This window comes from Lissotriton helveticus, chromosome 3_1, assembly GCF_964261635.1.
Source record: "Lissotriton helveticus chromosome 3_1, aLisHel1.1, whole genome shotgun sequence".
Classification (NCBI taxonomy): domain Eukaryota; kingdom Metazoa; phylum Chordata; class Amphibia; order Caudata; family Salamandridae; genus Lissotriton; species Lissotriton helveticus.
In genome coordinates this window covers 181,518,127-181,534,226 of record NC_136061.1, presented here as the reverse complement: position 1 = coordinate 181,534,226, position 16,100 = coordinate 181,518,127, and positions in this window count along the sequence as shown.

Genomic DNA, 16,100 nt, shown 5'->3' with positions numbered 1-16,100 from the left:
CGTTAAGGTATAATGTAATACATCGGTGTGTAACTGTCCTACACTGAGAAATCTCCGTAAAGATATCTTCAAATGTATGTCTATTATCAAAGTATGACGGATACATTAAAAAGAACACACCCCAAATGATTGTTTTATTACCAATCCCATGTCTAGCTAAGTACTGTACGGACACTATTTATGTACCTGTTTATCATATGACATTAAGTGACCAAATTTTATGTCTAGGACTCATTAAGTGGAAATAGTGCGTTTTAAATTCTGTAATAGACAATAGATATTATTAGGTTAGCTGTTGGAAAAATATATATTAACCATGAGGAACAATAAATGTATTGTGATGTATAATATTTTTTCCTATAATGTTTTTTCAGAATTTCACCTATGACTCCTGAGGAAGGCGGTTTTTGTTCACTGCCGAAACGCGCGTCGAGTCCTTATGAATTTGTAACACTTGTATATGTCAATTTTTATTCTGTATGTACAACTAATCACAACTGTATATAATTTATGATGTTATTATGATGCATTTGTTTTTAATTGATTGAGATAAATTTTTCTTTACTTTATGATTGGTTTATGTCACTTTTTTATTGTCTCATATAGTTTGACTTATGTGTTTAAGTCTCTATATGTGTTTTATTGACGTGGAATTAAATATATATATGTTTTAACATACACATTATTTCTTGACATTTCCTTATCCACTGGTCCTAGACGTGTTGGTCAGTTACTTTACAGATAGCCTAGGTTGTTCTACCCACATTGGTCTTTACCCTGCCCTAGGAATCTGTGTATTATCGATACCCAGGGGGTCCTTGTTTTTTCTCAATCCCTTTCCAATATGTGCATACATTTCTCAGTAAGAAGTGAATCTACTTGTTCTAGATAGTCCTCCTCCCAACCCCCCCCCCCTTTATTACGTTTATAGAACAACAAACTCGCAGACACCAGTCCAGATAGAAATGCATTGTGTCACCACTGTGGGCCTTACCATACATGTAATGCCAGATATAGAAGAGAGTAAATGCAAAGTATATACAACATCACCATGACGATATTCATCATGATAGCTGTGACATGTAATATTGTTGCACCAAGCGGATACCAGATGAGCAAGGGAGCATGCAGTTACCGGGAGAGACATATAGGATAGCAGAAACACTAGCGGCTGCGGTCCGGGATGTGGCACTACCAGGTACGGCTATTACACTGAGCTAATGAGGAGCAGAGCGGTCTCAAGATCGTAAGTAAGTTAGAAGAGGCTCCCAGATGTCCACAGGGCGTGAAGTGGGTGGCATTAAGTCCCAATAATTAGCCAGTTGTGCCTGGCAGTATTTGGCGTCCCGCAGCCATGCTTCGCCCTTTGAAGTGAGTGTCCCACCCCAATGCATGGCTATTTGGTGCTTGGCCAGAAGCAAGAGCATTGCTGTGGGACGCCGACACTCAGGACGAATAGCCCTTACATACCACATCAGACATGTTAATGGTGTCAATACAAGTGGGTGACCTGTAATTGGGTGTATGATGCGGTGTACCTCATCCCAGAAGTTCGCTAATGAGGGATATTCCCAGGACAAATGGAGAAAGGAGGCCTGGGGTATTTTTTCCTATAATGATTTTTCAGAATTTCACCTATGACTCCTGAGGAAGGCGGTTTTTGTTCACTGCCGAAACGCGCGTCGAGTCCTTATGAATTTGTAACACTTGTATATGTCAATTTTTATTCTGTATGTACAACTAATCACAACTGTATATAATTTATGATGTTATTATGATGCATTTGTTTTTAATTGATTGAGATAAATTTTTCTTTACTTTATGATTGGTTTATGTCACTTTTTTATTGTCTCATATAGTTTGACTTATGTGTTTAAGTCTCTATATGTGTTTTATTGACGTGGAATTAAATATATATATGTTTTAACATACACATTATTTCTTGACATTTCCTTATCCACTGGTCCTAGACGTGTTGGTCAGTTACTTTACAGATAGCCTAGGTTGTTCTACCCACATTGGTCTTTACCCTGCCCGAGGAATCTGTGTATTATCGATACCCAGGGGGTCCTTGTTTTTTCTCAATCCCTTTCCAATATGTGCATACATTTCTCAGTAAGAAGTGAATCTACTTGTTCTAGATAGTCCTCCTCCCAACCCCCCCCCCCTTTATTACGTTTATAGAACAACAAACTCGCAGACACCAGTCCAGATAGACATGCATTGTGTCACCACTGTGGGCCTTACCATACATGTAATGCCAGATATAGAAGAGAGTAAATGCAAAGTATATACAACATCACCATGACGATATTCATCATGATAGCTGTGACATGTAATATTGTTGCACCAAGCGGATACCAGATGAGCAAGGGAGCATGCAGTTACCGGGAGAGACATATAGGATAGCAGAAACACTAGCGGCTGCGGTCCGGGATGTGGCACTACCAGGTACGGCTATTACACTGAGCTAATGAGGAGCAGAGCGGTCTCAAGATCGTAAGTAAGTTAGAAGAGGCTCCCAGATGTCCACAGGGCGTGAAGTGGGTGGCATTAAGTCCCAATAATTAGCCAGTTGTGCCTGGCAGTATTTGGCGTCCCGCAGCCATGCTTCGCCCTTTGAAGTGAGTGTCCCACCCCAATGCATGGCTATTTGGTGCTTGGTCAGAAGCAAGAGCATTGCTGTGGGATGCCGACACTCAGGACGAATAGCCCTTACATACCACATCAGACATGTTAATGGTGTCAATACAATTGGGTGACCTGTAATTGGGTGTATGATGCGGTGTACCTCATCCCAGAAGTTCGCTAATGAGGGATATTCCCAGGACAAATGGAGAAAGGAGGCCTGGGGTATCAAACATCGCTTGCAGCACACATCCGTCCTAAGACCTATACGATTTAGCTGTATTGGTGTGCGGTATATTGTATGTATGAACTTTAAAATGTATAAGTCAGAGTCTGTAGCTTAGTGATAAGGCCCCAATTTGTTTGCATCAGAAGGTCCACTGCTCCTCCGTAGTCGGGGGGGGGGGCTAAGTCCTCAGCCCAGCGCATCAGAGCAGTAGGCCGGTGGGCAGGTGCCTTGTCTTGCATAGTGGCATATAGACGTGTGACCAGCTTGCGGGGGGAAGTATTAGTCTGTGTTTGAGAGCATGTAGTGCAGGTGGGGTTCGGGAAATGTTACTTGTTGCGCACAGCAGGTAGCCTGAATCTGATGGTAAAGGAGTGTATCTAACAAAGTGGGACGTGGGGTTCCCTCCGTGGGGAATGGGGGAGAAAGCACCGTCCCGGGTATAGGGCTCCGTACGTGAATAGTCTCCCCTTGTGTGCTCGCGCCTTCATGCTCTCATCGTGCAGTGCAGGTAGCATTGGATTATGGGCCAGAGGAACGGATCGGCATAGAGGCTGTGTAGCCGCGCTCACTGACGCAGGCCGTCCCATGCCCATCGCACAGTATTTTGAGGTAATGGGCACCCCTGCCTGGTACGCAGGGAAACAGGAAACGGGTCAGGTATCATCCCATCGAGCCGTTAGTTGTGTGTATAGGTGTTTAACAAGACAGACAACCTTCGATCTCAAACTGATACAGTGATTAAGGTAAATAAAAGCAGCCATTTTAATAGGTCGAATGCTTTTGTCGCATCAAGTAATACAGCTAACACCACCAGACTGGGCTCAACGCTATGCAGGATAGCGAAAAGCATATGAAGGTTGTACGCCATGGAGCAGCCGGGAACAAACTCAGATTGGTCTGAGTGCACAATGTTTGGCAGCAACGCCAGCAGGCGATGAACTTAGCTAGTATTTTGTCTGTATTGATCATTGACAGCGGTCATTACGAGTCGCATCTGTCTGCATACTTGTCATCTTTAAGGATAGTGACAATCACTGCCTCATGTATTGAAGGTGGTAATTCTCAAGAGACGCCTCATACATTGCCAAGAGATGTGGAATTAATAAAGGAGCAAACGCCTTATAAATTGAGGCCGTAAGCCCGTCAAGGCCAAGCGCCTTGTCATTGAGGAGGCCCTGAATCACCTGCAGCACCTCAATATCCGTAAAGGCTGCATCAAGAAACTGTTGGTGCACGTGGTTTAGCCATAGGAACTGGATTGTGAATGAATGAATTCTTCTTTATTCGGTTTTACAAAATAGAAAAACCATAAAAGTGACATTAAAATGCAGATACAATTTCAAATCATTTCATTTTGCACACCATTATCCATAAAATCATTGGGGATCCATAATCGTCTTAATTACTACATAAAAGGGAAATCATCAATATCAAGATTAAGAAGGCTTCTATCAAATTTTGTCTACATTGGAAGAGGTCATCACAAGTTTCTTCTGTGTTTAAAAATACATTTAAAAAAAATTACCATGTGGTTAGAAACACATTCAGACTCTAAAAACTGCAGTCTCAACATAGCTGGGCGACAGCGACTTATGCCCCAGTTTTAACAACGGAATCAACCAGATCTTACGATGGCCATGATAGAACTTACAAAACAGGACGGTATGTATAGTTGTCTGTTCTGAAATTCCATCACAAGGGCAAAGTGTGAGAATAGGATCCCAGGTATTTTCCACTGGAAAAGCGACAAGTCGATGGAAAATATTTAGCCTAAATCTCGTTAAAAGAAGCCGCTCAAATACTTTAAAATCATGTGTTGATTATGGCTGGATTAACAGGGTAGTCTGGACCGCTATTGCATGTCGAACAGAAGCCTTCGTTGCTTCGCTTGTAATCCGAAGTTCTTCTAAGTGGCCCAATGCCCTGTTTTTCAGGTCTTTCTTCAAGATTTCTCCAATTGACTCAGGTCTTTTATAATAGGATCCTAGCCCTAGATCGAATAAAAAATTTCTCACGTACAAAAGCCATTTATTTTTGAGTGAATGGTCTAGTGACATACAGTCTGTCATGATTTGCTTCGTTAACTGATTTTTTTCTGATAGCCAAATTCGTCGCCATAATAAAAGCGGTTGAATTTTTGCAAGATCCACCAGGTAAGGAATCCCCAACTCGGTATGGCATGCAAACGTGGAGACACTTTTAGGGGCCGCTAATAAAAATCTTAAAAATATATTCTCTGCCACTTGCAAGGTGTGGATGTTCGCATGCCCCCACACACCCGCCCCATACAAGGCTATTGCCTGACATTTTGCTTTGTAGATTTTTATCAATTCAACTGGGGGCCTTTTACCTAACTTCTGGGAAAAATTTATGAGTGCTACAATAGCTTCAACTGCGGCTTTCCAGTTAAGTTTGTCATCAATTAAAATACCTAAATAGGGGTACTGGGCCGTAGTTTCTAATTTTCCTTTCCCAAGAAATATATCTTTAACCCCTTTTTACCCGTGCCTGCTATCATTGCATAGGTCTTTTTTATGTTAATGTGTAGTTCTAAATTCCCCATAAAATCTGCGTACCTGTCCAAGGCCTTCTGCAATTCGCGAGGAGTACGCGCCAATATCACGGCGTCGTCCGCGTAAAGCAGAGCTGGAATTGGACGCTTGTTTGCTTGTGGTAGGTCCTGACGCCCCCTCAACATTGCCACCTCCAAGTGGATTGTGTCCAAATATGCTTCGAATTGCTCGGTGGTTGGTAATATCTGCAACTGGTATAAGTGGGAGTAGAAGGACGTCATTGTGTGGAGAAGGCCAATCGGGGTAAATGGCGCTCAAGGTTTCCATTTAGAAGTTCTACAACCAGCTCGGGTCGCTTCAGCATATTGGCAAGTGTCCGGCCAGGCCTGTCGCCTTCGTAGTCTCACGAGACAAGAAGCTCAGTTTGTGATCTGTTTCCTCATTTAACACTGTGATTTTTCCCAGAATGTCAGCCTACAAGGCAGGGTTTTCGGAATTGTAATAATCACGTTCGAGCATAGACATTTCACGCTCGATCTCAGCAAGGCGAGATCTTATTAATTTGAGAACACAAGCTTCTTTGGTGGTGTACACACTGTAAATAGTCACTTTAAAGGCCTCCCACAGAGTTTGTGAGGAGGAGCTAAAGCTTTCATAAAAGCAAAATAGTATACTATGGCACTCCAGAACTCCAGCACACTTGATCGCGATGCACACCAGGTGCTAACTGAATGTGTGCGAGGGAGAGAGTGGAGGGAGAGTTTCAGAAGGACTGGGGAATGTCAGGTAATGTATAGGGGAGATGGGACACACCCTCTGACCACTTGCACACGTCACACGAGAGCAGCCAGTAGTCAAATCTCGACCAGGCAATACGTGCCGATGTAGGGCATGTGCCCTCCTTAAGATTGCAGTTCAGATTACACCATATATCTACTAGGCAGTGATCACTGAGCAGTGTATGCAGTAGTGCGGCCGAATTGGAGTGGGGGCGGCGAGAGGTACCTACACGATTTAGCATGGGGTCTTATGCCACCTTAAAATCACCTCCCCGTATAACAATGCCCGGCCCCAGACTAACAGTCTGTCACCAGAAAAACTCTGGGGAGTCGGTATTTGGACCGTAGACTGATATCAGTATGACTGGGTGCCTACACAGGGTTCCCACCAGCAAAACGTATCTTCCCTGCATGTCACATGTGGCCTGAGAGTGATGCCAAGGTGTGCCGTTCCGGATAAGTATGGCAGTCCCACTAGCATAGTTGGAAGAAAAGGATGCATGTACTTTGGAGCACCAATGCGCACAAAGGCGTGGTGCAGAGTTTTGAGTGAGATGAAGGTCTTGTAAAAAACAAATATCGATGTGATGCCGGGCCAGACACGTGTGTATTAATCTAGTCTTGCATCTATCGCTCAGACCATGTATGTTCCAGGTCAGAAATTTAGTCTTTGTCATTTTACTCTATATTTGGGGGAACTTGGGGACCTGAATAGTGACCATGAGAGGAAACTGTAGTGTGTGACGTAGTAGAAAGGATGCTAATAGGCAACATCTGGTGCTTGAGGAGGAAATAGGAGATATGTGTACAGTCCATCCATAGCAGTAATTGCAAGGACCGTGAGGACTGAGCCATGTACGAATCTGCTGAAGAACAACCAATACAACATCCAGAACATGCAAAAGAACCCAAATCTACCCCCTATCACACCACCCTAGCAAAATTTTGATGCAATAGAACCCACCATCCACACTGTGGTTGATCCCAAAATGCAACAGTACTGGTGGGAAACATCCCTGGAGGCAACAGAGAGCCGGTCAAACTCCCCTAGTCAAGGGCGACTGGTTGGCTGAAGTGGTGAATATCACCCGAGATGTACGCCAGTGGTCTCAGCCCCTGCCACACACAGCACAGTCCCTGCACTAAGGAATATAGTGAAATAAGTCCACTTGTGTGGATAGTATAGCGCAGTTCCTACTGACAAGATCTGACCAGCAGCAAGGGAAGACCCTGCCATAGGAATGTGTGGCTGACCAGAGTAAATTTCATTCATTATCATCGGGCTGCTCGATTCTCGGATCGCGGTGGAGACGAATTCCATGTGGATGTGCGCAGGTCGACTTATCACGATCGACCTGCTGTTTTTACAGTGCCCACATAAAATTCCGTGGGGTCCGCAGACCGCATATCGCCAGGAATTAGTAAAAAATCCGTAATAGACATTGGTTCCTAACATGTGGAAATCTTCAAAATTCTTCAAAACTCTGCTTCTAAACATATAAAATAAGAAAATCCAGCCTAGACAATAACAAACACATGCACTTATCTCCTCTGGGGTTATCGCCTTTGGAAAGGTGCCATTCGGATGTCCAACAGTGAAGACACTAATAGGAAGGATCAGTTTTCAACTTATAAGCCCTGAAGAAGTCCCTTAGTGACGAAACGCGTCGGCTGTTTGCTGCTTATGTTGGAAAATAAAGATTGAAAACACAAGAAAAGACATCATCTTCGCTTGTTTTATTAACTAAAACTGTACTTAAAACGATTGTGTGGTGCACCTTTGTGGTTGTTTAACGATATCAAGTTCCTTAGGGAATAGGCACAGTAACGGTGGGTGCCAGACAGTGTGCACACAAATCCCTACTGTAATTTGAGGGAGATCTATATCTGTTTAGGGGGGATTGGAGATCAGGTGCTGTTAGTAGAAGGGGGCCATCGTTCCAAGTTTTTCTTTATCCATCCATAGCAGTAATTGCAAGGACCGTGAGGACTGAGCCATGTACGAGTCTGCTGAAGAACAACCAATACAACATCCAGAACATGCAAAATAACCCAAATCTACCCCCTATCACACCACCCTAGCAAAAGTTTGATGCAATAGAACCCGCCATCCACACTGTGGTTGATCCCAAAATGCAACAGTACTGGTGGGAAACATCCCTGGAGGCAACAGAGAGCCGGTCAAACTCCCCTAGTCAAGGGCGACTGGTTGGCTGAAGTGGTGAATATCACCCGAGATGTACGCCAGTGGTCTCAGCCCCTACCACACACAGCACAGTCACTGCACTAAGGAATATAGTGAAATAAGTCCACTTGTGTGGATAGTATAGCGCAGTTCCTACTGACAAGATCTGACCAGCAGCAAGGGAAGACCCCGCCATAGGAATGTGTGGCTGACCAGAGTAAATTTCATTCATTATCATCCGGCCCACTTCTTTGTACACAGATTGGGAACCCTGGGGTGAACGCCCCCGGCAGTGAAACGTTTCGGAAATTTGAGGGCGGCTTAGGGGTCCGAAAACTGATGAGATGCCCCCTCCTGTGTAACTCGCAGTTTTGCGGGGTATAAGAGAGCGTGTTTTATTCCTGCTTTTTGCTGAAGTTTCTTTGTGGGCAAGAAATCCCTCCTCGTGTCCTGAACTGCAAAAGTAAAATCGAGGTAGAATGATATATATAGCTGTTGCGGTATGGCAGTTCCCAGTTCTTGTAGTTTGAAAGTCTTTAAATAATTGGACGTGCTGGAGTGCCAGGAGGCAGCTGGGGTGCCAGTGAGTGGTGGGCCTTCTCCACTATGAAGACTGGCGGGCCTTCTCCACTATGAAGACTGGCGATAGAGCGTTCCCAAAAAGCTCCCGCAACATGGTTTCGACAAAGTCCTCCATTCTGTCCATGGCCGTGGTTTCTGGAACGCCTACAATACAGAGGTTGTTGCACCTAGAGTGTGCCTCGCTATCCTTCTTTTTTGCTTTAATTACCTCCAAAACGTCCGTACGAAGCAACTGTTTATTAGCCTTTGCACAAGCATCGTCATTATCCGAGACTCAAGACTCTAGGTGATGCAGGTGGTCCTTGTGTTTGTCCACGATGTTCCTTCATGCAGTCCATACAGCTGACCATCACATCCAGTTTAGCATCAATTGTTCGCAGGCTTGCCTTCACATCGAACAATATTGCCTTCAGGTTGTCATCATGGTCGGTGCCGTCAGTGGCTGTGGCTCGCTTCCAGCCCCCTGTGACGCCTCTAGATCCACTAGATGAGTCTGCCATTTACTCTCAAATGGCAGTTTAGATTGTCACTCATCGTACTTGTCCATGATGTCGTAGATTTGTCAAGGCACACTGGATTAGGGAAATGCCGGGCCCGGAGGGCTGATCCAAGTCCACTTGTGTGGATAGTATAGCGCAGTTCCTACTGACAAGATCTGACCAGCAGCAAGGGAAGACCCCGCCATAGGAATGTGTGGCTGACCAGAGTAAATTTCATTCATTATCATCCGGCCCACTTCTTTGTACACAGATTGGGAACCCTGGGGTGAACGCCCCCGGCAGTGAAACGTTTTGGAAATTTGAGGGCGGCTTAGGGGTCCGAAAACTGATGAGATGCCCCCTCCTGTGTAACTCGCAGTTTCGCGGGGTATAAGAGAGCGTGTTTTATTCCTGCTTTTTGCTGAAGTTTCTTTGTGGGCAAGAAATCCTTCCTCGTGTCCTGAACTGCAACAGTAAAATCGGGGTAGAATGATATATATAGCTGTTGCGGTATGGCAGTTCCCAGTTCTTGTAGTTTGAAAGTCTTTAAATAATTGGACGTGCTGGAGTGCCAGGAGGCAGCTGGGGTGCCAGTGAGTGGTGGGCCTTCTCCACTATGAAGACTGGCGGGCCTTCTCCACTATGAAGACTGGCGATAGAGCGTTCCCAAAAAGCTCCCGCAACATGGTTTCGACAAAGTCCTCCATTCTGTCCATGGCCGTGGTTTCTGGAACGCCTGCAATATGGAGGTTGTTGCACCTAGAGCGTGCCTCGCTATCCTTCTTTTTTGCTTTAATTACCTCCAAAACGTCCGTACGAAGCAACTGTTTATTAGCCTTTGCACAAGCATCGTCATTATCCGAGACTCAAGACTCTAGGTGATGCAGGTGGTCCTTGTGTTTGTCCACGATGTTCCTTCATGCAGTCCATACAGCTGACCATCACATCCAGTTTAGCATCAATTGTTCGCAGGCTTGCCTTCACATCGAACAATATTGCCTTGAGGTTGTCATCATGGTCGGTGCCGTCAGTGGCTGTGGCTCGCTTCCAGCCCCCTGTGACGCCTCTAGATCCACTAGATGAGTCTGCCATTTACTCTCAAATGGCAGTTTAGATTGTCACTCATCGTACTTGTCCATGATGTCGTAGATTTGTCAAGGCACACTGGATTAGGGAAATGCCGGGCCCGGAGGGCTGATCCAAGTCCACTTGTGTGGATAGTATAGCGCAGTTCCTACTGACAAGATCTGACCAGCAGCAAGGGAAGACCCCGCCATAGGAATGTGTGGCTGACCAGAGTAAATTTCATTCATTATCATCCGGCCCACTTCTTTGTACACAGATTGGGAACCCTGGGGTGAACGCCCCCGGCAGTGAAACGTTTTGGAAATTTGAGGGCGGCTTAGGGGTCCGAAAACTGATGAGATGCCCCCTCCTATGTAACTCGCAGTTTCGCGGGGTATAAGAGAGCGTGTTTTATTCCTGCTTTTTGCTGAAGTTTCTTTGTGGGCAAGAAATCCCTCCTCGTGTCCTGAACTGCAACAGTAAAATCGGGGTAGAATGATATATAGCTGTTGCGGTATGGCAGTTCCCAGTTCTTGTAGTTTGAAAGTCTTTAAATAATTGGACGTGCTGGAGTGCCAGGAGGCAGCTGGGGTGCCAGTGAGTGGTGGGCCTTCTCCACTATGAAGACTGGCGGGCCTTCTCCACTATGAAGACTGGCGATAGAGCGTTGCCAAAAAGCTCCCGCAACATGGTTTCGACAAAGTCCTCCATTCTGTCCATGGCCGTGGTTTCTGGAACGCCTACAATACGGAGGTTGTTGCACCTAGAGCGTGCCTCGCTATCCTTCTTTTTTGCTTTAATTACCTCCAAAACGTCCGTACGAAGCAACTGTTTATTAGCCTTTGCACAAGCATCGTCATTATCCGAGACTCAAGACTCTAGGTGATGCAGGTGGTCCTTGTGTTTGTCCACGATGTTCCTTCATGCAGTCCATACAGCTGACCATCACATCCAGTTTAGCATCAATTGTTCGCAGGCTTGCCTTCACATCGAACAATATTGCCTTGAGGTTGTCATCATGGTCGGTGCCGTCAGTGGCTGTGGCTCGCTTCCAGCCCCCTGTGACGCCTCTAGATCCACTAGATGAGTCTGCCATTTACTCTCAAATGGCAGTTTAGATTGTCACTCATCGTACTTGTCCATGATGTCGTAGATTTGTCAAGGCACACTGGATTAGGGAAATGCCGGGCCTGGAGGGCTGATCCAATATATAGCGGGCACCGCTGCCCGACTGCCCAACTATCCAAAGCATCCACCCGCTCCACGCGTCGTGGCCCAAGCAGTCCACAGCGGCACTGGAGCAAAGGGACAAGGAGTCCAGTGCACCGGGGGGAGGGAGAGGCAACACAACAAGCAGATCAGGCTCTCTTGGCCACGTGCCTAAAACACTGCCTGAAAGGGGTGCCAAGGATCAGCCTCCGAGGCACGGGCTCAAGCTGCACAACCCCCTCCCTCCCACTTAGAGGAGGAAGCAATATGATGGAAGCATATGGGCTCCAGACATGGAGCAAGGGAGGTCCCAGTGTGTGCGCAGGTGAATGTTGTTATTGCTCAGCCCGTCGAGCCCCCTGACTGGCCCGCACTGCTTCTCAGTGTATGCGCAAGATGTCAGGGCCGTGGATCCCAGAGAGCCCGGGGCACCCTCGCTCAGGACCCACAAGGTCATGTGTATCCAGCAGCCTGGGGGCTCCCCAGCCTCAGACGGTCTCCAGAGGACAGCAGGGGCACAGCAGCAGCACACGCAGACCACTCCTACCTTCCACAACATCTGCCTCCTCCAAAGTCTGCTTTGCTACCATGCTATCAGAGCCAGTTCTAGGTTTATGGGAGCAGATCAGGGCCTATCTCCACGGCCAGATGGCTTGATGCCCCAGGTGTGCCACACGCTCGCTTCCCCAGTCCGCCGGCACCACGTAATCCACCAGACAGTGGGCCACAGCAGGGACCCAGCCGCCTTACTCATGGAATCCAGAGGCTGTGCATGCCAAGTGGCACCACTTGCCCCCCAGCTGCAGGTCTGCTTCCAGGAGATCTCAGGGTGCAACAGCAGTCCACCTGGCCACTCCGACTACTCGCCACGCAGGCCCCCACCAGGCCTGCGCCGCCTTCAAGCCACCGCAGTCCGATGATATTCCCTGAGTAGGGATCAAGTTCAAAGTGCGCCTGGCGGTGGACCAGGGAGCCGTAGTCTGCTTCAGTCAGCCACCCTGCCCGATGACCCCAGGGCTGCAGCCGACCATTAACTCGGGCATCCTCCGGACTCCAGCTTCTGCTCCAGTCCTGCAGGGCAACCACAGCTCCGCACCTCACTCGCGGCCCATGGAGAAGCGACCAGGCCTCTACTTGCCGGATGTTGGAGCTCGCCTCACTTCAGGAAAGGTCCCACGCAGAAAATGGTTGTTGGGCCTGTGTTTTGGCATTGAACGGGCATACAACCTGGCAGGATCGTGCAGGATTCTGCATTTAACTGGCAAATCCCCTATACCGGTTGGCATTTTGCTGCCCGGGTTAGCTCCGCCCCTATCTTGTTCAGAATAGTTTGGTCCTAATTAAACATCCAACAGGTGCTAGTATTTCTTAATAAACTTTGTGAGTGATCCAAGTCTGTACAATATAAATGCACATATAAGGAGAGTTTATGTTTTAAACAATAGATAATGTATAGATAATGTATAACAAGATTCGAAGTTGCAATCCTAGTCATTACTGTGGAGCGGGGTCCCACGGGCACAATGGCCAGGTGGAGAGACACCAAGTTTAAGAGAGAAACCGGAAACCCCCATCTTGTCAGTTATGCACCAGCACATGATCTCCCACTGCAATGTCTGAATCCCTTGAGTGGCAGGCTCAGCTGGCTTGAGTGCTGTTGCTTGCTCTTCTATGCTGACTGCCTCTTGTTGGATGTGGGGGTCCTTATCACTTACCGCGCCTACCAAATGCTGGAGGCGGGAGTCCCCGACCCCTCACTTCATCGTGAGGCTAAGTAAGAACACCGTCTGAGATAACCCTGCTCACCCCCTTAGTAGCTTGGCACGAGCAACCAGGCTTATCTCCAAGGCACATGTGTACAGTATGTGCAACCACGATCACAGCAACCCAATGATGTCACCACCAATAGACTCCACACAAGTTTTTATAAAATGAGTATTATCTTTATATAAGAAGTTATAAGAAATGACCACACGATACAAAACCAACTTATTAGAATGGGTAGTATTCTTTCCGGTGGGTTGGTAGGTTCAAATCCCAACCACCGCCTCTAACCAACAGTTAAGCTCACTTCTAACCATTTCCAAAAGGTTAGGTCGTATTGCTAGAATCACACATGTTACAAAAGAAAACAAATACTGCAATGCGTAACTTTATTACAAAAGCTTTATTCGAGGATTAGACTCATAAAAGCACAAACATCCATTTAAAATACATCATTAAAAAAATTTCCTCATTAAATACAGTATTTTTTTTTTAAGAAAATCATGCAGACATAGACAATTAATCGGAGCAAAGAAGCAATATAAGACTTTGGTACATAGTTGCACAGATGTCAGATAGGATACCCCAATCAGTGTACTCTAGAGAAGGGCCCTCCGTCTGATAGACCATGCCCACCCCAGGTACTTAGCTGTTGCTAGGACTACAGGCATATGGGTGGAAGTGCAAATGATTTGTAAGGCCTCGACACCCCTGGATGTCCCTAAATTTTTGCAAACAGGGACTAACCAAACTTTTCTCGGGGTGGCATAAGCTTTACAAGAGAATAAAAAGTGGCCTATACTTTCATATGATGCACCACAAGCTGGACAGTATAAGGTGGAGGAACTCCTCCACCTACCCGTCAGTGATCTCAATGGAAGAGCACCTGATCTTAACTGGAAGAAAAGCTTCCTGTCCACAGGGTTAGTTATGCTGTCCCAATAGGGTTCCAAGATTGGATACAGTTTAGCTACCACAAAGCGCCCTGTCATGGAGTCGGATTTAGTTTTGTTCCAAACTCTTTCAGCAACCCGATCCCAATATAGATCTTTAATCGCTTTTTTACTTGGAAAGAGTTCCCCGGTTGGATTATCCCATAAATTTAAGAGACCAAGATCGCCTAAAGCAGACCTAAGATTTTTTAGCCAAACTATCTTGTGAAAGGTATCAGCATTTATTATGGCCAAGAACCCCTCTGCATAGTGCCGGATCTCCGGGGTAGTCCAGAGGCGTCTCCAATAGAGAATCGGGCGCAACCTCGCTAGGTCACTAACTGCTCTTCTCCCCAGGTCAAGACCAAGGGGAATCAGTGGGGTGCTCTGCGGTAGTCCTGTGATTCCCCTTAGAAACCAGTTCTCAGAGATCTGCAAGGGGAGGAGCTTCCCAAAACCCCACAGCTCTGCCCCATAAAGGGCAGACCCAAGAGCCTTGGCGTCATATACTGCCAAAGCAGGTTTTATTGGTTTAGACTTGGATTTTTTGTGTTCCACCCGAAGTGCCCCCGAAATCTGTTGGTGCCTCAAGACTGCCATTTCTATGTGCTGGGACCATCTCAAGTCGTTTGTTATCTGTATCCCAAGATAGGTAAATACAGTAACCACCTCTAACAGGCAGTTGTTCAAGAATATTTTTGGTCTGGGTCTACGTTTTGGTGCAAAGGCCATCAGCTTGGTCTTACCCACATTGACTTCCAGGCCGTGCTCCCCGCAAAAAGAGTCAAAAATATTCAAGGCTCGCTGCAGACCGCCTGGAGTTTTGGATAGAATTAGCGTATCGTCGGCGAACATCAGGATCGGAACCCTGAGGCCCGCCAACGAAGGCGCATCTACACTGGCGTCCAACATACGAGCTACTTTCCCATTTATGAATAATGAGAAAAGCAGGGGAGCCATTGCGCACCCCAGGCGCACTCCGCGATCAACCGGGAAGTCAACAGAGGATTCACCATTCATACCCCATTGGATTTTAGCGAAGTTGCTCTCATGCAACCTCATTATCAGGGTGAGTAGCTCTACCGGAAGACCCATTTCGCTCATAACTGCCCAGAACTTTCTCCTTGGGACCAGGTCGAAGGCAGCCCGCAGGTCGACAAAAGCAACATACAGGCTGCCTTCGCCAAGCACCACCGTCCCCCACTGTAGCAGAGCAAAACGAAACACCTGATCAACTGTACTGGTGGCCCGCCGAAAACCAGCCTGGTAAGGGGACAAAGCATTGTGGAGTGGAGAAGTGTGGCTCAGGGGTTAGAGGCGGCAGACCCGGAAGCTGAGATCGGTCCTGGACCAGGGTTCAATTCCCCGCCACGGCGGGTCTTGGACTAAAAATTCCACGGACTCGATAATTCTCGCCCCGGTGCCTCCTCGACTCACGGGTTCACACTCTGCGACTCTGGGCAATAGCTTGCTTAATCTCCACAACGGCCCCTCGCGGCGGGATGCCTGACTTTCACCTTGTGGATACCCTGCTATCTCACAGGGGAATATCAGGACGGGTTCCCTAAGCAAGCGCCGGGACACCCACTGCGGGTAGCCGTGCGCTATATAAGCACAATCTACATTTACATTTACATTTACATTGTTCTCGTCAACCCAATCCATCAATTTATTGACCACCATCCTACCTACCACTTTTTGAACAGTGGCAATCAAGCTTATCGGCCTGTAGTTA